Source organism: Garra rufa, chromosome 1 (assembly GCF_049309525.1).
Source record: "Garra rufa chromosome 1, GarRuf1.0, whole genome shotgun sequence".
NCBI lineage: Eukaryota > Metazoa > Chordata > Actinopteri > Cypriniformes > Cyprinidae > Garra > Garra rufa.
This window is the reverse complement of record NC_133361.1, coordinates 66,218,827-66,244,566: the sequence shown is the minus strand read 5'-3', so window position 1 is coordinate 66,244,566 and position 25,740 is coordinate 66,218,827. Positions and strand designations below refer to the sequence as shown.

Here is a 25,740-nt window from a genome sequence, read left to right as displayed (position 1 = left end):
AAACAATGAGACCAGGCTGGACCATTTTACACTTTATATTAAGTAGACAGTTCCTGAGGATTTATTATGTAAGTACACTGATATTAAAGTGTTGCACAGAGGTTTACATTTGATATATTACTCAGTAAGTTGTGACCATTTTACACTTTATATTAAGTAGACAGTTCCTGAGGAGTTACCATGTAAGCACACTGGTATCACAAATTGATACTTAAATTCTAATTCAGTGTTCACAAATACATGAATACAAAAATGATATGTAGCCTAATTAGGAATCATCATGATTTCAATAATGTTTCAGGGCATTCCAAACTGGTAACTGCAGTATTGAAGACTGTGTGGAAGTGTAAAAACTTCTGTGAGTACATATTGTTGTTACAAAATGTAGTTGCATAATTCTTGTTACATATGTGTACTTCCAGAAGTGAAAAAAAGTGTTGTTACTAATGTCCTGTTACACATTTGTACTTACAAATGCTATTCAGTGAGTTGTTACATTTGTGTAATTACACCAGTATTAGAGCTGTAGATGTACCAATGTGTACATACACTGTAGTTACATGCTAAGTACACATCTAGTTACCATGTAAATTCACAGGTATTAGGGACACTTAATATAAAGTGGGACCAACTAATACTTGTCAAGATGAAAAACCTATTAATCAAGCCAATTGGAAACACTTAGTAGATGACAATGATTACCTTGAAATGTGAATGAAAACTGATCACTAAAATGTTTGAACACAGTGAATGAGTGAATGCAAAAAAAAATCAAACCTAAGTATATTGAGTTGACAATGTGAACTCTTCAGGCCAACCGAGAGCAGCTTCACTCCTGAATCCTGGAGGTCATTGTTGCTCAGGTCCAGCTCTATCATATGGGAGTTTGACGTTTGAAGAAATGTAGACACATTTTCACAGCACTGATTGGTCAATCTACAACCTGCCAATCTGAACAAAACAATCATGAATTTAGTAATTAAAAAACCTGTCACAACACCCTTTAACCTCTGGAAGTCACTGTTGTGATCAACTGAATTTTTTCATTATAACTTCAAAAAAGACTTAAGACTTGTTTAATGCTTCTTGGTTTAATGTAGGAGTGGCCTGGAGAGCAATGGCCCTGCAGAGTTTTTTCCAACCTTGACAAAACTCACCTGCCTGTAGATTTCTAGTAACCCGTAGACCTTGACATGCTTGTTTTGGTTTGTTAGGGTTGGAGAAAAACTGACAAAAGCTGGCCATCCCTGGTGGGTACTGGGACAGGCACACTGTCTAAATTTTGTGTGCTCCACCCTGTTTTCGGACTTGGAACTGAACTCTGCAGGATGCTCTCCAGAAAAGGATTGTGTTCAACACAGCAGATAAATTGTTAATGCAATGATCCAGACTCAGACTTTAAGTAAATCTGAATGTCAAACCTCAGTTTCTTTAGGTGACAGTTTGAACTCTTCAGTCCACAGAAAGCAGCTTCACTCCTGAATCTTGTAGGTCATTGTTACTAAGGTCTAACTCTCTTAGACAGGAGTTTGAAGATTGCAGAGCTGAAGACACAGTTTCACAGCATGCTTCATTAAGATTACAGCCGTCAAATCTGCCAATCCAGAATGTTTATACAGATTAATTTTGATGTTCAGGATTACTGCAATTCAATATAATGCATATTATAGACAGGAAATCAAATATTACAAACAAAATTATTAAAAATATATTTACTGTTATCTACTATTATGCATTTGACTGTGCGTGTACATATTGTAAGGTGTTTGAAACAGAGTGAACTATTAAATCTGGTAGGAAAACCGTCATACATAGAACATGCCTCGCATATATACAACTCAAGGCATATAGATATCAGTGCAAAACTGGAATCTGGAGTTGTCTTTCCAAACATACCTCAGCCTTGTTACCTAATTAACAAAGTCTATCTGGCTTCAAAACCTTTAAGAAGACTTTAAGAGCAATTCTTCTAACAAACAAGATTGCACAACAAAAGCAAGATTTTTTATGTTGTTTTTTGATTTTGTATTGTTTATTGATGTAAAATAAAAACCTCTGATTAAACATTAGTTGATGAAATTACTCACAGTGCTTTTCTGCAACATCTCACAGCTGGGATAAGTCTCATGCAATCTGCTGTTGATGACACAATCCTCTTTGGGTTGAGCTCATCCAGCACCTTCTCTGACATCAGCAGAACATAAGTCAACACTGAACACAATGAGGATGAGAGCTTTCTTCCTGGATATGCATCTGATCTGAGGTGTCTTTGGATTTGCTCATATAAAGAATGATCTTTAAGCTCAAGTAAGCAGTAAAATAGGTTGACTGAAACTTCCTCTGAGATTGGGTCTCTGTCTTGTAATTGTTTAATGTATTCACTTATTTTTTTGATGTGCTCTGTGGTGTCCTCTGTGCATGAGAGCAGGCCTTTAAGCAGTTTCTGACTGGATTCCAGTGAAATGCCCAGCAGAAACCGCAGGAACAAGTCCAGGTGCCCTCTCCCACTTTTCCTGGCTTTATTAATTGCATTCTGTAGTAGGTCCTGCAATGTGATATTATTTTCTGGCTTGTCAAAGAAAAACTGAAGCTCCTCTGTGTTCTTGTGCAGGTAACACAGGAACACGTACAATGCAGCAAGGAACTCTTGAACACTCAAATGCACAAAGCAGAAGAACTTTGTTTCATGAAGTCCATCTTCCTTTTTAAAGATCTCAGCAATCATTCCTGTGAACTCACTGTCTACATTTACATCAATACTACATTCTTTTAGATCTTCCTCATAGAACACAATATTGTTTTTCTTCAGCTGTTCAAACGCTAGCTTAGCTAACTTCCAGATCATAGTTCTGTTTGAATCTAAGAGCTTTTTACGTTCTCTTTCTTCATTTCCATCATACTTTTGGCTCTTCATGTTCATCTGTATTAGCAGGAAGTGAATGTACATTTCAGTGAGTGTTGTGTTGATTGCATTGTTCTTGATGAGAACATGCTGCAGTACTGTGGCTGTGATCCAACAAAACACAGGAATGTGGCACATTATATAGATGCTACGGGATGTTTTAATGTGCGAGATGATTCTGGAGACCTGTGTCTTATTTTTGATTCTCTTTTTGAAGTACACCTCTTTCTGTTGGTCAGTGAATCCTTGCACCTCTGTGAACAAACCTACATATTGAGGTGGTATTTGATTGGCTGCTGCTGGTCGTGATGTCACCCAGATAAGAGCTGATGAAAGCAATTTCCCTTTGACCAGACAAGTGAACAGCATATCTACAGATGATCTTTCCTCAACACTCGACAGAATTCCGCTTCCAAAATTCAAAGGCAGGTGACTCTCATCAAGTCCATCGAAAATAAGTGCTAGATTACATTTGGTATAAAACTTTGAATTTTCCAGGTCCTTTAGTTCTGGATAAAATACCTGTAGAAACTCATGGAGATTCACCTCTTTGTTTTTAATCATGTTAATCTCTCGGAATGGAAGCAGGAACACACAGTCTATGTCCTTATTGGCTTTTCCTTCTGCCCAGTCCAGGATTAATTTGTGCACCGAGACAGTTTTTCCAATGCCAGCAATGCCCTTGGTCAGCACAATCTTTTTCTCATCATTTTCCCTCAATAAACTGAATATTTCATTGCATTTGATTGGGTTGTACTGTGATTTTTTCATCTTGAAAGCATCATCAATCGTTAGAATCTCATGTTCTTGATTTATGTCTTTAATATCTCCCTCAGTAATGAAGAGTTCTGTGTAAACATCCTTAAGATGGGCTTCATTTTCCTTTTTGCCCTCAAAAATACGTTCTACTTTCTTCTTCATCATGGTTTTATGAGTTTCCAAGAATTTTTGCAGCCTTAAAATTTCTTTAAAATGAAATAAAAATAAATAAAAAGGAGGAAGTTAGTACTAAAGAAATGTAACAGATTTTTTAAATCAACATGATCATTATTATTAGCTGGTGTAAAGAGATTCAATTAATACTGATTTAAACTATTTATTTTCAATAAGAACTTTTGGTAACACTTTAGAATACGGTTTCCTCATCAATGAATAACTACACAGGAACAAATGACTAACGCACTACCAGTAGTAACTACTATTAAAGTGCTCCTATTATGCTAGTTTAAAGGTTGTCAATATTGTTTTATGAGTCTCCTACTACAGGTTTACTTTTATGCAAGGTGAAAAAACAATTTAGTTTTCTCCAAAAATAGATTTAACTTCACCTCATTTCTAAATGATTTGTAAACGACTAGAACGAAGCATTTCGAAGAATCATTCTCTCTAAACCCCTCCTTTCCTTGAGCCTTTACTGCTGTGATTGGTCAGACGGCGCAGTCCTTTGTGATTGGTTCAGAGCCATAGAGGTGGCTAAGTATAAAATCATAGTTCATATGTTCATAATTAATGTGAATAATGCAAATATGTATAATTAGTCCTAAAGTGAAGATTATGGTATGCACTAGTAATGATTCAGGTATTAACATTACTAATTATTTGGATCCGTATTCTAAAGTGAAGACCATGATAACTCCCTAGTAATGACTAAAGTCATTAAAAACTATTGAGGTTTGTGTAAGGTTCTGGATAGTAATACTTCCGATGGCTTAAGTAACACTTAAGTCATTACTAGTGGGTTACCATGATCTTCACTTTGGAATACGGATCCAAATAATTAGTAATTCCTTTAGAAGGATGTAGTAACACTTGAATCATTACTATCCAAAACCTTACATTTACCTCAAAAGCTTACAGTGATTTCAGTCATTACTAGGGAGTTATCATGATCGTCACTTTAGAATACGGATCCAAATAATTAATAATCTATGAAGGTAAAACAGTAGCAAAACCCCAGAGCTTGTTGATTTAATTGTAAAAACTTGTCATATTTATATTCGTATTTGTAAGTTGAAATTTGAACTCACAGCTCTGATGTGAAAAGCTGAATCTTTGGATTTGCACACAAAGACAATTATCAAAACACCTGTGTTTTGAATTTGAAGTTGCAAATTAATAGCTACAAATGTGTAAAATGACATTCAAGACACAAGTGTGTACGACATATTTGCTTTCGCACTTTACTTCAGTTTTACTGTACAACCTCAAGTCGGCACTTACAACCTCTCAGATCTGACAGTACAACTTCAAATCCTAGCGCTTTGACTTTTGCTACTCTTTTTTGCGATATTCCTGTAGCAAAACTCACTCGTGCACTTGTAAATGCAGACGTGAGAGAGCAGAGCTGGGGCCGGGGCTAGGGTGGGAATGAAGTCATTTTATTGGTCGATGCCTGACCAATGAACAAGGCTAGCCATCGCAAATTGCAGTGCAGTTACAAACATTTTTTAATGCATATGTATCAGTTATTAGTAAAACACTGGAAACTGTTTTCATTGAATATCCTTAGTTTTTGGTAATTTTGTACTGCATTCATCTTGTCATTCAGTTATAATCTGCTAGACAAATAATGCAACATCTTTCATATGTATGTCCTATTGCATATTTCAGAGTAATATCTCTGTACCAGAGCCGCTGAGAAACAAGAGTTGCGACATACTTTGATCTCGCTGCCACGCAGTCACGTGGTTCATGAAGCTCTCAATAGTTCCAAAAACTCTGCGCTGTGAATATATTTAAATGGGATTAATCAGGACAAACAGGAGTTTCGCTGTTTTTGCAGCAATTTCTAGTAATTATTCAAACATAATGTGCATTGATTATGGTACTAAATAATATGCACAATAATTATGATGGTCATTTAAAATTTTTACATTTTCTAATATGCCTATTATTTATATAACAATTAGTGTAGTATTTAGGGTTAAAATAGGGAAAATGTTTTTAAATTCCAGTGCAAAGAGGCAAATTAGAGGCATTTGGTGGCTAGAAAGATAATATTCATATGTAATGTCATGGTTTAACCACTAGATGCCCTTATGGCTTTTTAATAAATACTTTAGCTCTAGTTGCTCAAAACAGTATTGTCGGACATAACTGCTTATTTTTATTTTTATTTATTTTTTACTTTTTAATGTACATTTAGGCATTATCTGTTACATGTCTCCTTATGTTTCATGTCTTTTGCTTTGTTCTGATTTGGTTTCTCCCTCTGTCTTCCCCCGTCTGTTTGTATCATTTGGTTTATTATCTGTATCACCTGTGTGTCTTGATTAGTTTGCTTTATAAGTCAGTCTTTGAGTTGAATCTATGTTGGGTCATTGAATTACGTTACCCCGTGTGTGGATGTCTCCTGCCTTTCTGAAGAATTATATTAAAGTGATTTATCATTGGATTTACGTCTCCCGTCTCGTCAAACCAGCACGACCCGTGACAGAATGACCCAAACTAATTAAAGATGACTGAGGCTGAGGACAGGCTATGGGGGCTACGGCAGAGTGGGCGGACATTGGAGAGGTATGTGGAGGAGTTCCTTGAGCTCTCCCATCGGGTGAGCTGGCCCGACGTCTCTCTTGCTGTTGTGTTTCGTTGGGACTGGATGAGGAGACAATCCGATGTGACTCCCCCATATGTGATTTCTCCTTGATTGAACTAATCAACCTCATTCTTTATTTAAATGACTCTAGTATCGAGGTTAAAGAAATAAAGAGTGATTGTAAGTTTCCACGTCCAGCCCCCTCCGAAACCCAGCACGTCTCACCGGCTCACTCCTCGCCTGGACCCCCCACATACCTCACCAATGGCTCCGGCCACCTGCCAACCCCGAGGCACCCCAAGATGACCATAATGCCCAAGTCTGTATGCAAGATGGCCGATGTTCCTGTTTTCCCGGCCAAGATGGCCGATGTTCCTGATTTCCCGGCCAAGATGGCCGCTGTTCCTGATTTCCCGGCCAAGATGGCCGCAGTTCCTGATTTCCCGGCCAGGATGGCCGATGTTCCTGATCTTCCTGTCAAGATGGCCACAGTTCCTGATTTCCTGACAGAGATGGCCACAGTCCCTGATTTCCCGGCCAAGAGGGCCGCAGTTCCTGAATTCCTGGCCGAAATGGCCCCTGTTCCTGATTTCCCGGCCAAGATGGCCGCCGTTCCTGAATTCCCGGCCAAGAGGGTCGCTGTTCCTGATTTCCCGGCCAAGATGGCCGCTGTTCCTGATTTCCCGGCCAAGATGGCCGCTGTTCCTGATTTCCCGGCCAAGATGGCCTCCATTCCTGAGTTCCCGGCCAAGATGGCCGCTGTTCCTGAATTCCCGGCCAAGATGGCCGCTGTTCCTGATTTACCGGCCAAGATGGCCTCCATTCCTGAGTTCCCGGCCGAGATGGCCGTCGTTTATGATTTCCCGGCCAAGATGGCCGCCGTTCCTGAGTTCCTGGCCAAGATGGCCACCAAGCCTGAGTTTGCACCCAAGATGGCGACTGCCAAGTCAAAGTCTCCACTGATTCCGCCCAGTCTTCCAGAGTCTCCGCTGGTTACGCCCAGCCTTCCAGAGCCTCCACTGGTCCAGTCCAGCCTTCCAGAGCGCCCTCCAGTGACTGTGCCGCCAGAGCGCCCTCCAGTGACTGCGCCGCCAGAGCGCCCTCCAGTGACTGCGCCGCCAGAGCGCCCTCCAGTGACCGCTCACCCAGAGCCTGCTCTTCCAGAGTCTCCGCTGGAGACGCCCAGCCCTCCAGAGTCTCCGCTGGGGTCGTCCAGTCCTCCAGAGCCCGCTCCTCAAGAGCGCCGTCCAGAGCCCGCTCCTCCAGCGCGCCCTCCAGAGCCGGAGCTCTCTTCTGCGCGCCCCCCAGAGCCGGAGCTGTCTCCTGCGCGCCCTCCAGAGCCGGAGCTGTCCCAGCGCGTCCTCCAGAGCCGGAGATCTCTCCTGCGCGCCCTCCAGAGCCGGAGCTCTCTCATGCGCACCCTCCAGAGCCGGAGCTGTCTCCAGCGCGTCCTCCTGAGCCGGAGCTCTCTCCTGCGCGCCCTTCCGTGCTCTCCTGTGTGGACTATACCCTAGGTTCCCCCAAGAAAATTTTGGGGGGGGGGGGGGCTACTCCCCTGATCGGCCATGGCCACCTGGACTGTTTACTCGGCCATGGCCACCTGAACTGTTTACCCGGCCATGGCCACCTGGACTGTTTACTCGGCCATGGCTTCCTGAGCCTCCAGATCCGCCATGGCCTCCTGAACTATTGTCCCGGCCATGGCTTCCTGAGCCTCCAGATCCGCCATGGCCTCCTGAACTATTGTCCCGGCCATGGCTGCCTGAGCCGCCAGATCCACCATGGCCACCTGGACTGTTTACCCGGCCATGGTTTCCTGAAAACCCAGACCCGCCATGGCCTCCAGAACTGTCTCCCCGGCCATGGCTTCCTGAACTCCCTGACCCGCCATGGCCTCTAGAACTGTCTCCCTGGCCATGGCTTCCTGAACTCCCTGACCCGCCATGGCCTCCAGAACTGTCTCCCCGGCCATGGCTTCCTGAACTCCCTGACCCGCCATGGCCTCCAGAACTGTCTCCCTGCCCATGGCTTCCTGATCCCCCTGACCCGCCAGGGCCAAATGAACTGTCTACTCGGCCATGGCCTCCTGAACCCCTCGACCCGCCATGGCTCCCTGATCCGCCCTGGAGGCTCTCCCTGTCGATGTTATCCTGGTCCCGTATCAGCCTCCAGGGCGCCCACCCTCCCTCCCCGGTAGTATTGTCACGGCGCGGGACGCGCCTACCGGGAGGGGTGGAGTAATGTTACATGTCTCCTTATGTTTCATGTCTTTTGCTTTGTTCTGATTTGGTTTCTCCCTCTGTCTTCCCCCGTCTGTTTGTATCATTTGGTTTAGTCCTTGTTTAGTCATTATCTGTATCACCTGTGTGTCTTGATTAGTTTGCTTTATAAGTCAGTCTTTGAGTTGAATCTATGTTGGGTCATTGAATTACGTTACCCCGTGTGTGGATGTCTCCTGCCTTTCTGAAGAATTATATTAAAGTGATTTATCATTGGATTTACGTCTCCCGTCTCGTCAAACCAGCACAACCCGTGACATTATCAAGCACTCGATTTTTATAATTGTTTTTTAATTGTTGCATTTAAAAAGGTTCATTAATGACATCCAATGTTATGATATTTATGCTTATAAGCATAAGCACAAGTGAATATTAATAAAGACGAGCAAATAAGGAGTTTGAAGCAATAAAGAAGTTTAAATTATATATTTTTAAAAATAATAAAAACAGAGTTATATGGCAGCTCTTGTACAGGGATATTCATTGGTCAGGCATCAACCAATAAAATAACTTCATTCCCACCCTAGCCCCGCCCCCGACTCTGCTCTCTAACGCCTGCTTTTACAAATGCACGAGTGAGTTTTAATACAGGAATATCGCAAAAAGAGTAGCAAAAGTCAAAGCGCTAGGATTTGAAGTTGTACTGTCAGATCTGAGAGGTTGTACAGTAAAACTTAAGTAAAGTGCAAAAGCAAATATGTCGTACACACTTGTGTCTTTCATTTTGTTTATGTGAATGTCATTTTACACATTTGTAGCTATTAATCTGCAACTTCAAATTCAAAACACTGGTGTTTTGATCATTGTCTTTGTGTGCAAATCGAAAGATTCAGCTTTTCACATCAGAGCTGTGAGTTCAAATTTCAATTTACAAGTACAAATATTAATATGACAAGTTTTCACATTCAAATCAACAAGCTCTTGAGTTTTGCTACTGTTTTACCTCCATAATATTCCCGTCTGAAGTATTTGATAATACTTGACTCATTACTAGCGGGTTCCTATGATTTTTATTTTAGAAATAATTATACATTTTGCATCATTCACATTAATTATGAACCTGTATATAGTAATTCTTAGTAGTTCTTTGGGAGATATGAAAAAAATTGTAGTTACTGATTAGATAATTGTGAACTACCACTTTCAGCTGAGCGCTATTACTTACTGATTTGTGAATCAGAATTTCTTGTTAGTTAATTGTAGTTACTATAATGTTAGTAGTGCATTAGTCATTTGTTCCTGTGTAGTTATTCATTAATGGCGGAACTGTATTCTAAAGTGTTACCGAACTTTTATATACATGCGAAAGAAATAAAGTCAGACTGATTTGTAATAAAATGATAATGCTGTTTTTTGGAGTCATTTAATAATTCTTAGCTGAGATCTTGAAAGATTATATGTAAATGTGTTATTTTATTTGCAGTTGATTTCAACTTTAGTTCACAGTCTTTTGACAATCATATGAAATTATTTTGGAGGGAATTTAGCATCAAGTATCTAATAATTCCATAATTTATTCTTTGTGTATAATCACATCCATTATAAATTAATAAACTTCTGTGTTGGTTAAAGTTTGTCATCTATTCACTCATATGAAAACCTGTAGAGTTCATTCTATTATATTGGGTGTTTTAGTATGTTAATAATTAGGATCTCCTATTAATGAAAATTTGCAGTGGTGTTGCTGTATTGCACATTGTTAAAATGTATGGCTTTAGTTAATAATTTGTTGTATCTGTACAACTTGTATCTGTAGCAGCTGCCTCTGTCTGAGAGTTGTTGTGCTAATGTTGGTTTACCTTGTTTTTCTATGTGCTTCTCTGATGTCTCTGAACATTTGCATTGATCTGTGAAGACAAATAAGAAATGAGAGAAATAAACAGAAGATCCAGATAAATATGCGCATATCATCAGTGTCCCATTAAAATCACTAAAGTTGTAATATTACTAGCTTTTACCAAATGTTAGTATTAGTATCATGTCTTGTTACAGTGATGAAAATGTACCATGTCCTGCAGCATTTAAACCGTATATGTTTACTGGTCCTGTGATGGTGTTTCCAGTGAAAACAGGAGCATTCACACTTGCACCCATTTCAGCTTTCACCTCAACACTGACTCTAGTCTGAGTGTTGCTGCTCATCTGGACTGGTACTGTGGAGAAAAAAAAAACATTGCTAAAATTTTATCTCAGACATATTTTCTGCCAGTGTTTCTTTCATAAACTCCTATACGAACAATAACAGATATTCCTCCACATTGCTAAAATTGTGATTATTTAATTTATTATTATACTACGGGGATGTTGAATGCTTGAAACTGACTGGCTGATGAACGTTATAAATGTGTAGTTACCAAATCCCACAATGACGCTGACCAATCAACTAAATATAGTAAACAATATGATGAAAATTACCAACTACTTTTTAGCCACGAAATTATAGCTACAGGACATTTCTCACCAGCAAAGAATTATAAAACGTTCAATTATTAAAAAACAAAGCACACCCGAGGTGTAATTATAATTACTGTCATGTTGCTGTAACTGAAACTTTAAGCTGTAGTTACCTTTTAGTTTGTTCTCTAACTCTTCGGCCAGATGGTTTTGTTTCATCTTCTTTAGGATGTTCAGTGTGATCTTTATAGCACCTTCTGGCCCACAACGTGTAACCATCTGATCCACTGTGTCAGATGCATCTGTCTCCTTCACATCAGCAGCTGAAGCAAGACCATCATGCTTTAAGTGCCAGTTAAACCGCTTTAATTTTTCTCTGTCTAGAGCATCCAGTGTCTCCAGAAGCTGCATCTTCTGTCACTGACTCACTTCAGCTGGACAACAAAAAAATAAAAATGTCATTTGACCCATTTTGCCTTTCTTCAGTGGAGGTTAATACCTCTAATGCAAGTACACTAAATATGTACACTTATATTTTACTAATTTTTATCATATTTTGTTTGAAGTTACATGTTGCCAAGCTTAACCATCTAGGAGCCAAAGTCGCAAAATTGCGACAAGACATCAAACCTAATAAAATACTGTAGTTCCTAATGCAGTGTAATATCTCATTTGTATTCCCTACCAATAGATGTCAAACATGTAGTACTTTTCTAGATTCTAGACCAAAATGACATGCTGTTCCTGTTCAAAGTGTTGGAGGAAATAACAGAGTAAGTGAGCTATTGTATCACTGATGCGGAAGCAGTTCAGTTCATATCGTCCAAGTAAATTGTGAGATTTTTGAGACAAAATCACCAAATGGCTGATAAAAATTTGTACCGTGAGGATGCGTGAGGGGAATATTTGCCCTTTGGAAATGACGATCGGCCATCTAATAGAAGCGCGTCTCCCGGTACATCTTTGCAGCACAGTAGTGTCGCCGTGCAAGACGAGAGTGTTCACGAAGCACAAACAAATGTTGTAAATGTTATTTGTCAATTCTGACACTGAAGGGGAATATTTGCCTTTTGGAAATGATGATCGGCCATCTAATAGACCTCCCGGTACATCTTTGGAGCACAATGGTGCCGCCTTGCAAGACGAGAGTGTTCACGAAGCACAAACAAATTTTGCAAATGTTATTTGTCAATTCTGACTCTGAAGGGGAATATTTGCCTTTTGGAAATGACGATCGGCCGTCTATAAGACGCGTCTCCCAGTACATCTTTGCAGCAAAGTAGTGCCGCCGACAAGAGTGTTCACGAAGCAAAAACTAATGTTGTAAATGTTATTTGTCAATTCTGACACTGAAGGGGAATATTTGCCTTTTGGAAATGACGATTGGCCGTCTAAGCACAAACAAATTTTGCAAATGTTATTTGTCAATTCTGACTCTGAAGGGGAATATTTGCCCTTTTGAAAATGACGATCGGCCGTCTAATAGACACGCGTCTCCTGGTACATTTTTGCAGCGCAGTGGTGCCGCCATGCAAGACGAGAGTGTTCACGAAACACAAAGAAGCGATCATTTCAAAGAACCACTTTGGTGACTGAAGGTATGTGAAGTTGTATTTATTAAATGATAACCAAAAATGTCCACTTTGTCCACAATGGCCATTTTCCTGAAAATAAATAAAATTTTAAATAAGTTACATTTTAAACACAAAACTGTCAATATTGTGTTTTTGTTCTATTTCTCCAAAGAAACGTCCCTATGTGACGTTGAATAATAGTCTTGATTATTTTTTTTGTTTGTATTCTTTTCCCCGAGTTTTCTCTTAGTTTCTCCACCCTTCTTTTACTTTCACTTTCGCAGGAGCCGAGCGGATTGGCCATTTCACCTGTCAATCATTTGGGATGCGCTGATTGGGAGTGGTGACTCGAGGGCGTTGGTCTTTGATTGCGCTTGCGGATTGATGTTCCAAAGTCTATATAAGGTAAACGCCGTTGTGTTGGACGCCTGGCCTTTTGAATTTGAGTTGTGATGCGTTTTTGTCTGTATTTTTGTGTGTTTGTATTTTTGCTTAGTTCGTTTATTATGTGCATTTACGCATTTACTGCCATGTAACGATTTACCTATTCTGGTCCTGAAATCCTTCCCGTTATGTTTAAGTGCTTTGAAAAGCTTTTCGTAACTCTGTTAAAACTGGATGAAAGTGAAGGTGTAGGTAAGTTATGTCACGTGATGAACATGGTGTAAATTTAGGATGTATTATGTTTATACACACTAGGTTAGGGATTGACGCCACTCTCTGTATTTATGTTTGGTTAGTTAGTGTAGTTGAGTTACGACGTCTCGGACGTTGAAGATTCTTTTTCTTTTCACATTTTTATTTATTTTAGTTTAGGCTTAGAATTAAGAAAAATGGCTTAGTAAGATCTATTTTTGGTTTTGTTATTTTCTTTCCTTTGGCTTGATCCAAGTTCCCTTTGTCCTCCCCAGTTATCCAATTTTGTAAAAACTGCCGGTGTGTTTTTACTTACTTTGAGAGTGGGATTATTTTTTTTTTTTTTTGTAAATATTTAAATATCTTCTTTAACATTTTTTTTTCCCCATCTGCAACCGAGTCATTTGATGTGAGTAAACATATTACGTTGGTGCCGCTTTTCCGGGAGAAGGAGATTGATTCATATTTTAGTGCTTTTGAGCTCATTGCAACATCCCTTCGCTGGCCGAAAGAACTTTGGGCATTGTTGTTGCAATGTCGGCTGGTAGGCAAAACGCTAGAGGTTTTTTCTACCCTTTCCGAGAAGGATAGTTTGAACTATGAAACCGTAAAATCAGCAATATTACGTGCTTACGAATTAGTTCCAGAAGCATATCGACAAAAATTTAGGGGCCATAAAAAAAACTTGGGCCAGACATTTGTCGAATTCGCTAGGAAAAAATCTCTGTTATTTGATAAATGGTGCAGTGCCACTAAAACAAAAGATTTTGATTCCCTAAGAGAAATAAAATTGCTTGAGGAATTCAAAGGGTGTTTGTCTGAACGTGTGGTGGATTACTTAAATGAGCAATAGGTTAATTCGTTATCGCAGGCCGCTGTATTAACAGATGAGTTTGTGCTCACTCATAAAGGCGTTTTCTCCATGATGCACACTGAAAAGAACGTGACTAGTGGTACATCTCAAAGTCAGACTGCTTGGGTAAAATCCGTTACATCGCCATCAAAAGAGGTAAGAGACTGTTTCTATTGCCATAAGCACGGACATTTAATTGGCATGTGTTAGCAGATGAAAGAAAGGTCTCTGAAATTAATGGAGTTGATGCACAAGTTTCTAAGGGGAAAACTTCAGAGGGTTTGCTGGAAAATTCTCATTCTTTAGATCTGCCTGTTTCCCGTTCTCAGATTATTGCCGCTCAAAAGGACCACCAATCTTTGAATAAATGTTTTTCAGCTGTTATTAGCTCCGAAGCTGCTAATAAAAGAAACACTGCATACTTTGTAGATGATGGATTACTAATGAGGAGGGGGCGCTCTAAAGTTGAAGAGGATCTGGATTGGAACGTTGTATATCAAGTGGTAGTTCCAAGCAATTATCGTTCTCATGTATTGTGTTTAGCTCATGAACACTTACTTTCTGGACATTTAGGGGTGACTAAAACTTACCATTGTATTCTCCAGCATTTTTTTCTTGCCGGTGTTGAAATGTGATGCCGCTAAATTCTGCCGTACCTGTCATACGTGTCAAATGGCCGGTAAACCAAATCAGGTAATCTCGCCTGCCCCGCTTTCTCCTATTCCGGTCATCGGAGAAGTGTTTGAAGAGGTTTTGACTGTGTCGGACCGTTGCCAAAAACGAAAGCAGGGAATCAATATTTATGTACCATCATGTGTAGAGCGACTGAAAACTATTCTGAAAACGCTGATTAAGTTCTTTTCAATCTTTGGTCTTCCCAAAGTTATTCAAACAGACCAGCAGCATAGTCAGAAAACTTAGTGAGACGGATTATGTAATATGTACTCCTGAAAGAAGGCGCAAAACCCGTGTTTGTCATATTAATATGCTTTAAGCATATTGTGAACGTGAAAAAGATGAAAGTGACAAACAAACAGTCAGTAATGCAGCCGTCTTAGTTGCCTCTGAGATTTTGTTGGCTGAAGAGGATGCTTTGAGTGCAGATGAAGATGGTTTGTTACTAAGAAATACTCCGTAACAGTGGAGTAAGCTGGATAACTCTGTTATGCTAGCAAAGTTGTCTTCCCATCTTTCTCACCTGCCTGAGGAGAAAATGCAAGATGTGGAAAAACTCATCACCTCATTTCCATCATTGTTTTCTGATGTTCTGTTGCAGACTAATGTGTTGCGACACGATATTGATGTTCAAAACGTGAAACCAATAAAGCAATTTGCATATCGACTTAATGCTGTAAAGAGGTCTGCCATGAAGAAAGAAACTGACTATTTGTTAGAAAATGGGTTAGCTCGTCACAGCTGTAGTTCATGGAGCTCTCTGTGTTTTCTAGTAAATAAGCCCGATGGTTCTTTTCGTTTCTGTACGGATTTCCGTAAATTCAATGCTGTCACCTTACCTGACTGTTATCCACGTCGTAGGATTGAGGATTGTGTTGACAGTATTGCCTCGCTAAATTTGTTAGCAAACTTGATTTGCTAAAGGGATATTGGCAGGTTCCGTTAACTCAACGTGCATCTGACATCTCTGCATTCGTAACGCCTGACTGTTTTCTGCAATATAAATTATGGCCTTCGGATTACAGAACATGCCTGCTACATTTCAGCGTTTAATTCAAACGGTTCTAATTGGTGTTTGATTCGGCATGATTCGGAAGAACACCGTTTTCTTTTGCGCACAGTATTTGAATGTTTGGCACGTACGTCATTAACCCTCAACCTAGCAAAGTGTGTGTTTGGCCAGGCTACCGTTACCTACCTGGGTGAACAGGTAGGACATAGACAGGTGAAGCTGGTGGAAGTGAAGGTCGCGACCATTACTGAATTCCCTGTACCTACTACTCGGCGAGAGCTCAGACAATTCCTCTGTATGGTTGGCTATTACCGGAATTTCTGTAGGAATTTTTCCACTGTCGTTACCCCTCTTACTAATCTCCTTAGTCCCAAACAAACTTTCGCATGGACTGAAGAATGCCAAGTGGCTTTCGAAAATGTTAAGGCTTAAATGTGTAACAGTCCAGTTTTGGCGGCTCCACAATTTGGGCGTGCTTTTAAGCTGGAGGTCGACGCGAGCGCAGTTGGCACTGGAGCGGTCCTGCTGCAAGAGGGCACTGATGGTGTAGACCATCCAGTGTTTTTTTTTCTCATAAATTCAACAAACACCAAATGAACTATTCTACGATCGAGAAGGAAACTTTAGCTTTGTTCATCTCAAATTAAATCAATTTTCCATTTACAATTGCGGTGTTGAAAGTATATTTCTGAGAGGTTTCTTGTTGTTTATCTGATGTCCTCTTCACCCATTAATGCATTTGTCAACCATGTCATCTTCATCTTTAATGAAAATAAACAAATTACTTTAACAAGTTAGCAAAACCTTTTGTGTGATTGCTTTATGAAGAAATGAGGGCCAGTAAGTATTGATTGAAAGTTTGACCAGATGGCTTTGTCATTTGATTTAGAAAATGAAAGTGTACCTTTCACATATTTTATAGGGTGCATATTTCGCATATTTTATGCGTAGAAGTAATTTCGTTTTTTAAAAATAATTTTTCCACCAAGTAAAATGTGTTTGAGAAAGGGATAAAATATCTTTCTGAAAATCTACATTTTATAATTACATTCTAATGAAAATATATATACTTTGAATGACATATTTTATGGTTTGCTCGAAAATTGTCTGCTTGCAGTTATTTTACAAAAAGTGCTTGACCAATATGCATTTTTGACAGCATATGGTCTTCTTAAAGGTAGAGTATTTAATTTTTCAAAAACGCATTAGAAACCTGAGCCGGGCCAATTACCAAAACAAACTTGTAGCCAATCAGCAGTGAGGAGCGTGTCTACTCTTGATGGGGAGGAGAAAGCGCTCAATGCACAGGACAGACTCCCAACCTGGTTCATTACTCAAAACCGCAATCATGGGTAAGACTGCCGACCAGACTGCTGTCCAGAAGGCCATAATTGACACCCTCAAGCAAGAGGGTAAGACACAGAAAGAAATTTCTGAACGAATAGGCTGTTCCCAGAGTGCTGTATCAAGGCACCTCAGTGGGAAGTCTGTGGGAAGGAAAAAGTGTGGCAGAAAACGCTGCACAACGAGAAGAGGTGACCGGACCCTGAGGAAGATTGTGGAGAAGGACCGATTCCAGACCTTGGGGGACCTGCGGAAGCAGTGGACTGAGTCTGGAGTAGAAACATCCAGAGCCACCGTGTACAGGCGCCAGGTCAAGCCACTTTTGAACTAGAAACAGCGGCAAAAGCGCCTGACCTGGGCTACAGAGAAGCAGCACTGGACTGTTGCTCAGTGGTCCAAAGTACTTTTTTCGGATGAAAGCAAATTTTGCATGTCATTCGGAAATCAAGGTGCCAGAGTCTGGAGGAAGACTGGGGAGAGGGAAATGCCAAAATGCCTGAAGTCCAGTGTCAAGTACCCACAGTCAGTGATGGTCTGGGGTGCCATGTCAGCTGCTGGTGTTGGTCCACTGTGTTTTATCAAGGGCAGGGTCAATGCAGCTAGCTATCAGGAGATTGTGGAGCACTTCATGCTTCCATCTGCTGAAAAGCTTTATGGAGATGAAGATTTCATTTTTCAGCACGATATGGCACCTGCTCACAGTGCCAAAACCACTGGTAAATGGTTTACTGACCATGGTATTACTGTGCCCAATTGGCCTGCCAACTCTCCTGACCTGAACCCCATAGAGAATCTGTGGGATATTGTGAAGAGAAAGTTGAGAGACGCAAGACCCAACACTCTGGATGAGCTTAAGGCCGCTATCGAAGCATCCTGGGCCTCCATAACACCTCAGCAGTGCCACAGGCTGATTGCCTCCATGCCACGCCGCATTGAAGCAGTCATTTCTGCAAAAGGATTCCCGACCAAGTATTGAGTGCATAACTGAACATAATTATTTGAAGGTTGACTTTTTTTTGTATTAAAAACACTTTTCTTTTATTGGTCGGATAAAATATGCAAATTTTTTGAGATAGGAATTTTGGGTTTTCATGAGCTGTATGCCAAAATCATCAATATTAAAACAATAAACGGCTTGAACTACTTCAGTTGTGTGTAATGAATCTAAAATATATGAAAGTCTCATGTTTATCAGTACATTACAGAAAATAATGAACTTTATCACAATATGCAAATTTTTAGAAAAGGACCTGTACACAACGAAGAGAGAGCGGCTTGCTGCTGAATTGGAAAAGGTTACTTACTATGTCCTGACTACAGACATGTGGAGCAGCAGGACATGTGAGCTGTACATGTGCTTACATTATATTTTGGACTGGAAGATTAAAAGCGCATGTCTTTAAACCACTTATTTCCCACTATTTTCACACGGGTGAAAATATCGCAGAGGCCCTCAGAGACATAACAACAACCTGGATGTTAAATCCAAATGGACCCCTGGCCATTACAACTGACAATGGAGCAAACATCGTCTGTGCAGTCCAAAACAACAACTGGCAGAGGATGCAATCTTTTGCTCACAGACTACATTTGGCGATTGGTGAGTGCAATAGCCTATACCTGGTCTTACATCTGTGTGTGTGTCTGTGTGCACATGTAAGTTAGTCTGCTTGGAACTGCCTATGAGTGAAATGTTTGGTTGGGTGGAAGGGGGTGTGGCATTGTTTTTAATTATTGTAAATCACGTTGTTACATTTAATATTAAATGGTTGTAATAAAATCAATTAATCTGGTCTTTTTAAAAACAACAGTGCATTGCAGAATAATTAAAAAGTACAATGTCAAAATGATAACTTCATTACAAATTAAAAAGAAATGTCATATATACTTATACAGTCACAAAATGAAGAGATAATTCATGGCTTGAGCTATTAAACTACATTTAAAAACAATTTATTTCATTTTTGCTTTTACTGTGTTACAGGTCATGGAATGCAAGACCCTCGTATCACACGGGCCATTTCTTTGTGTAAGAAAACTGTGAGCGCATTCTCCTACAGCTGGAAAAAAGCGGAGGGAGCTGGCCGAAGTGCAGGCACAGATGAATTTACCAGCTCATCAGCGCAGTACGGAGTCGACCACACGGTGGGGATCACGTCTAGAAATGGTAGAACGCGTCCTTGAGCAGGAAAGGGCTCTTGCCAAAGTCCTGTCTGCTAACAAGAAAACAAGACCTCTGGTTCTTACCTGGCAAGACATAAAGGTGCTAGAGGCCATCCAAAGAGCACTGAAGCCCCTGCAGGACTTCATTGACGCTTTGTCAGGCGAGGAGTATGTGAGACTCTCATACGTAAGACCTGTGCTCCACCTCTTTAACAGCAGCCTCCTTGCTCCTGAGAAAGGTGACAGTGAGCTAACAAAGTCCATCAAACACACCATCCTGACTTGCTTAAATGAAAAGTTTTCAGAGCCCTCTACCAGTGACTTGCTGGACATTGCTTCCTCTATGGACCCACGGTTTCGGGGGAAATATGTCAGCAGTGGGAAACTGGTTGCATTGAAAGAGAGGGTCATCTGCGAAGCACAGAGTTTGTAAGTTGATCAGGGGAGCTCTGCAGGTGTTGACAAAGCTGTGCCTCAGTCTGCACAAGAGAGTGCCATAGCAGGTCCTGTGCCCCCCATTGCTAAAAAGAAAAGAACACTAGCCAGCTTCTTTGTCCAAGATGCAACCCCTTACTCTTCCTCATTCACACCTCGCGAGTCCATTACGAATGAATTGTCAAGCTATTTACAGTCTGTATGTTTGGAGAGTGAGGCAGATCCACTGCAATGGTGGCAGGAACATGAGGTTGCCTATCCAGCACTGAGCACACTAACAAGAAAGTACCTCTGTGTGCCTGCCACTAGCAGTCCTTCTGAAAGGATCTTCAGCTGCAGTGGAAATATAGTCACTTGTCAAAGGGCTGCACTTAAACCTGACAAAGTAGACAGATTGGTATTCCTTCTAATATTAAAATATTAATAAAAATATTAATCCTCAAAATATTAAAATGTAAAAGAGTTGCACAAACTTGTTTTTTGGCTATTTGTTAATGGCTACAACAGAGTTCATGCAAAGATGAGCTTGAGTTGAGTTGTTTTATTTTTGAATGAAAAGAAGGCAATATGTATTATTTTTTTATTTTACAGTTAAATTATTATTATTTATGTAATCAGGGATTTTTTTATCTTAAATGTCACAGAAGCACTTTGTTCGTATATGCACGGCCTACTTTGAGTTGAATTGTTTTATTTTTGAATGAAAAGAAGGCAATATGTATTATTTCTTCCTTTATTGTTTTACAATATGTATACAGGGATTTTTAAAATAAAATTTGCAGAAGCACTTTGTTCTGAACTGCCTACCTGTTGTTTTATTTTTGATTGAAAAGAAAGCAATATGTATTATTTCTTTCTTTATTATTTTACAATATGTATACAGGGATTTTTAAAAGAAAATTTGCAGAAGCACTTTGTTCTTGTAATAAGGTGACGTGCTGGACGGACGAGACGAGAAACAAGATTACAATAAACACTATCTTTTAATATATACTTAGAATAACAGGCAGGAACAAGCAGGGACATCCACACACGAACACATAGAACGATTAAAGACCGACATTGAACTCAAGAACCAAACAGACTTATAAAGACAGACTAATTACTATACACAGGTGACGGTGATGACACAGATGATGGGGCTAAACCAAAATGACACAGATCCACAGGGGGAGACAATGGGAGAAACCAAAGACATAAACTGACATAACTATGACATTACGCCCCCCTCCGCAAAGGCGCGTCCTCGCGCCATACAAAACAGAAACAGAAAACAGACTAGAGGGGCAGCAAAACTGAAAAACAGTGTCCATGGAGGAGGCTTAGGTGGAGGACGCAACCCCGGGAGGGGGACCAAAACAAGAGTCCAAGGGTAAGACAAGACAGTCCAGAGGGGCGACGACGGAGGGAGGAGCCAGGGAGGACATGGGTGGGGCATAAGGCAGGAGGAACCGACCCAGACCGCAGCCATGATGACGGCCCACTGTGGAGCCGACGGAGGGAGGAACCATGGTGGACGAAGGCGTGCCGACTCCATGGGGCCGACCGACAGAGGCGGAGCAGATGGAGAAGGAGCCCGAGGCGAAGATGGAGAGCCGATGATCCGGGGTGACGCCGAGGATCCGGAGGGCCAAGGTGGAGCAGGCTCTGGCGCCCGAGGCGGAGGCGGAGTCCCGGAGATCCGCGGCGGAGCCGGAGCGACAGAGGATGGAGGCTGTGCCCGCAGGAAGGAGGAGTCCCAAGGAGCCGGTGGGACGGCGCGACGAGGCACAGCCGGAGGAGCAGAGTCCTGAGGAGCCGATGGGGTGACGACTGACCAGGGCGGAGCCGGAAAGACGATGGAGCCCGGTGGAGCTGGTGGATCGACGGGCGACGGTGAAGAGGAGGGCGTCGAGAGCCGTGGTGGAACCGCGGGGTCGAAGGGCCGAGGCGGAGTCCAGGACTCGGAGGCTGTAGGCGGAGCTGAGGAATCCTCCAGCCGAGACGCCGATGGAAGCTGGCAGTCCCGCGGCGAGCCCACTGCACAGGTGGTGGGCTGAGGGTGAGCTGGGGGACTGACTGCTGACCTGGGAGACTTGGGGCGGCTGGGCGGAACCAGCGGGAACTCAGGACTGCTGGGCGGAACCAGCGGGAACTCAGGACGGCTGGGCGGAACCAGCGGGAACTCAGGACGGCTGGGCGGAACCAGCGGGAACTCAGGACGGCTGGGCGGAACCAGCGGGGACCAGGCAGATTCAGACAGACGAGGGCGGGTGGGAGGGAAGTCTATGCAGGTCAGTGGCTCAGAGAAAAAGTCAATTAAGTCACATGAGTTGTCTTGGGCAAGATCCGAGAAGAAGTCTATTAAATCTCCAGAATTGGATCCAAGCTCACCCTCAGCAGTGGTGCAGTGGGCAGGGCTCTCTGTAGCCCTCTCTTGCTCCACGTCATACTCCACCGTCGCGGATGTTGATGCCGGCTCTCGCACCTGGTCAGATGGGTCAGGCTCTGTCGCTCTCGGCTCTGGCACTCCATCTGCGGTGGGCTCAGGCTGTAACTCCGCATGTCGGGGTGATGTTTGGCTGGGTTCTGGGTCGTGAGTGGGGTTGACGTCCTCTTCGATGACGCCGACAGTCCAGGAAGAGTGGCAGGACGCCAACACCCACTCGATGTAGTCCGGCAGGCTCTCTTGAGGACCCTCCCCGGATAGCAGCGCCTTGGTGGTGGGATTCAGTCCTACGTGATAGTAGATGCATAGGCTGCTATCCGGGAAGTGGGAATGTTCTGCCAGGGAGATGAACTCACGTGTATGGTCCTCAAGAGAGCGTTCCTCCTGCCTCAGGAGGATGAGACGAACAGTAGGGTCCATGATCAAACAATAAAAAACAAAACACTGAGGGAAAAAGACGGAAAATAAACGCAGGGGAAAGTGCCGGGTAAACTTTTGAGGTCGGTCTTTCTGTAATAAGGTGACGTGCTGGACGGACGAGACGAGAAACAAGATTACAATAAACACTATCTTTTAATATATACTTAGAATAACAGGCAGGAACAAGCAGGGACATCCACACACGAACACATAGAACGATTAAAGACCGACATTGAACTCAAGAACCAAACAGACTTATAAAGACAGACTAATTACTATACACAGGTGACGGTGATGACACAGATGATGGGGCTAAACCAAAATGACACAGATCCACAGGGGGAGACAATGGGAGAAACCAAAGACATAAACTGACATAACTATGACAGTTCTGAACTGCCTACCTGTTGTTTTATTTTTGAATGAAAAGAAGGCAATGTGTATTATTTCTTTCTTTATTATTTTACAATATGTATACAGGGATTTTTAAAATAAAATTTGCAGAAGCACTTTGTTCTGAACTGCCTACCTGTTGTTTTATTTTTGAATGAAAAGAAGGCAATGTGTATTATTCCTTCATTTATTGTTTTACAATATGTATACAGGGATTTTTTAAAGAAAATTTGCAAAAGCACTTTGTTCTGAACTGCCTACCTGTTGTTTTATTTTTGAATGAAAAGAAGGCAATGTGTATTATTCCTTCATTTATTGTTTTACAATATGTATACAGGGATTTTTTAAAGAAAATTTGCAAAAGCACTTTGTTCTGAACTGCCTACCTGTTGTTTTATTTTTGATTGAAAAGAAAGCAATATGTATTATTTCTTTCTTTATTATTTTACAATATGTATACAGGGATTTTTAAAAGAAAATTTGCAGAAGCACTTTGTTCTGAACTGCCTACCTGTTGTTTTATTTTTGAATGAAAAGAAGGCAATGTGTATTATTCCTTCCTTTATTGTTTTACAATATGTATACAGGGATTTTTAAAAGAAAATTTGCAGAAGCACTTTGTTCTGAACTGCCTACCTGTTGTTTTATTTTTGAATGAAAAGAAGGCAATGTGTATTATTCCTTCCTTTATTGTTTTACAATATGTATACAGGGATTTTTAAAAGAAAATTTGCAGAAGCACTTTGTTCTGAACTGCCTACCTCTGAGTTTCAATAAAAAAAGACTGGTATTTGGCATATTTGTTTTTGCAGTAGTTTTTGGGGTGTTATTTATCCTGTAAAGATATCTAGATATATATTGTATATTGAGATATATTTTTTGCTCCATATCACCCAGCCCTAGGACAGACATTAGCTGAGCTGAGTGATGACAGAAAGATAGAGATGATGGCTAAAAACAAAAGAGAAAAATGTCTGCAAGTAAAGAAGGCTTACAATAAGGTAGCGGTACCCAGTCCCAGTACTTGCACCTACCCACTCTGCATATTTTGCATGTCTCTCTTGAGAGCTACGTGCATGAATTGTGTTCAGATTTATATGATCCCAACACAGTATTGCTCCCTACTCCCTGAGCAGGGTAAATCTATTAAAGTTTACTTCATTTTGGAACATTCATTCACAAGTTTGCACTGCACCAATGCTTGCAACATCTTCACACACAGAAAAAACAACAGAAGCATGAAGTGACATCATATACCTCTGTCCAATTTACAAGGACTGGGATAGGGAAATGCTGCGATAAAGCAAGAAGTAGGACCCGTGTAATTATCGGATCAGCTGCGTTTTACAGAACTTATATATGCTGTTTGTGTCATGTTCACTTGCTTGTTCATCTGCAATCATAGCTGGCACAGCAGAATCCGCCATAATCGCAGCCTGGATTGCGTACGTATGTGTGGGGTAGAGCTATCAAAATAGGGGCGAGACCCCATTGGGGTAGGGCATGTTTGTTTTGGTGATTTTTAATATCAACATTGGCTACCAGAAATCACTTACACTACCTTTAATTTTCTCAAAGTTACAGTTCCATCAATGGCGTACAGAAAGTGCATGTAGTTCATTTCAGTTCATTTTTCTATTTTGTGCACATAAACAGTATGATCAACCTTTCATTTTGTGGATAACAGAAAATCTTTTTTGTAAACAAAATGCATCCAGCATGTCATGAAATGTATATTAGTCTGTGAATAATATTACAAACTGCCAGATTAAAGTTTGAAATAAGTCAGTACAGATAGCCTTGTAGTTAGTGCACCGGCAACTGCGCTTACAGCAACCCAAGTTTGATTCCCATCTCAAGGTCTTAAGCTAATCCTGCACCCCTTTCTCTACCCAATACATTCCTGTCACCTCTCCACTGTCCTGTCTAAATAATAAAGAAACAAAAGGCCCACCAATTTAATTTTAAAAAGTTAGAAACAAACCAGATTTTTTAAATGTTTTGAAAGAAGAATCCTCTTTTCCTCATCAAAGCTGAATTTATTGGATAAAAAAAGAGTAATAACTAATATTGCTGTATTTTTAACAGCCATAACTAGTCTTCAATGTCACATAATCAGATATCATTCTATGCTGCTCAATGAACAGTTCGTAATGTAAAAGAATTATCCAAGCTTAACTGCAGAACTGTATACAAGTATAGTACTCTAATCAAATCATAGGCCATCATTAAAAAACATAGTAAATCGTTATAATTTGAAACCCAGTGGCCTGTTGAATCAAGGTAGCTGAACAAACTCGAGTAGGTTCAGAGTTAACAAAACCAAACAAATCTCACCTGCTTTAGATCAGGTTCAGCAGGCTCACAAAACTCGATATTAACATTTTCTGTCAAATCAGAGTTGGATCCAGAGTTTCTGATTAACTCTGGAGCGTGTGCACTTGAAATGTGATGTATAGCAAACAGATGATCACATGGAACAGCTCGGAACGCTGTCTTCACAGCTGGAGACGAGGCGAGCCTGAAGACAGCTAGGGCCAACCTTTCCTGTGGCATCAGAGAGGCTAAGAGACAGTACTCCAGAGGAATATCTCGTTGCTTCAATGACAGCAGAGACACACGGAGCCTGTGGCGGGGCATACAGACCATCACAGATTATAAGCCCCCTCCACAGACCTATGACAGCACCATCTCCCT

General features: G+C 41.2%; 1 pseudogene; it reads right to left on the bottom strand.

Annotated features, from left to right (window-relative positions):
- The window catches only part of LOC141318742 (uncharacterized), a 52,241-nt pseudogene extending 35,826 nt beyond the window's left edge, over nt 1–16,415 (bottom strand).
- Between the last annotated feature and the right edge of the window lie 9,325 nt (nt 16,416–25,740).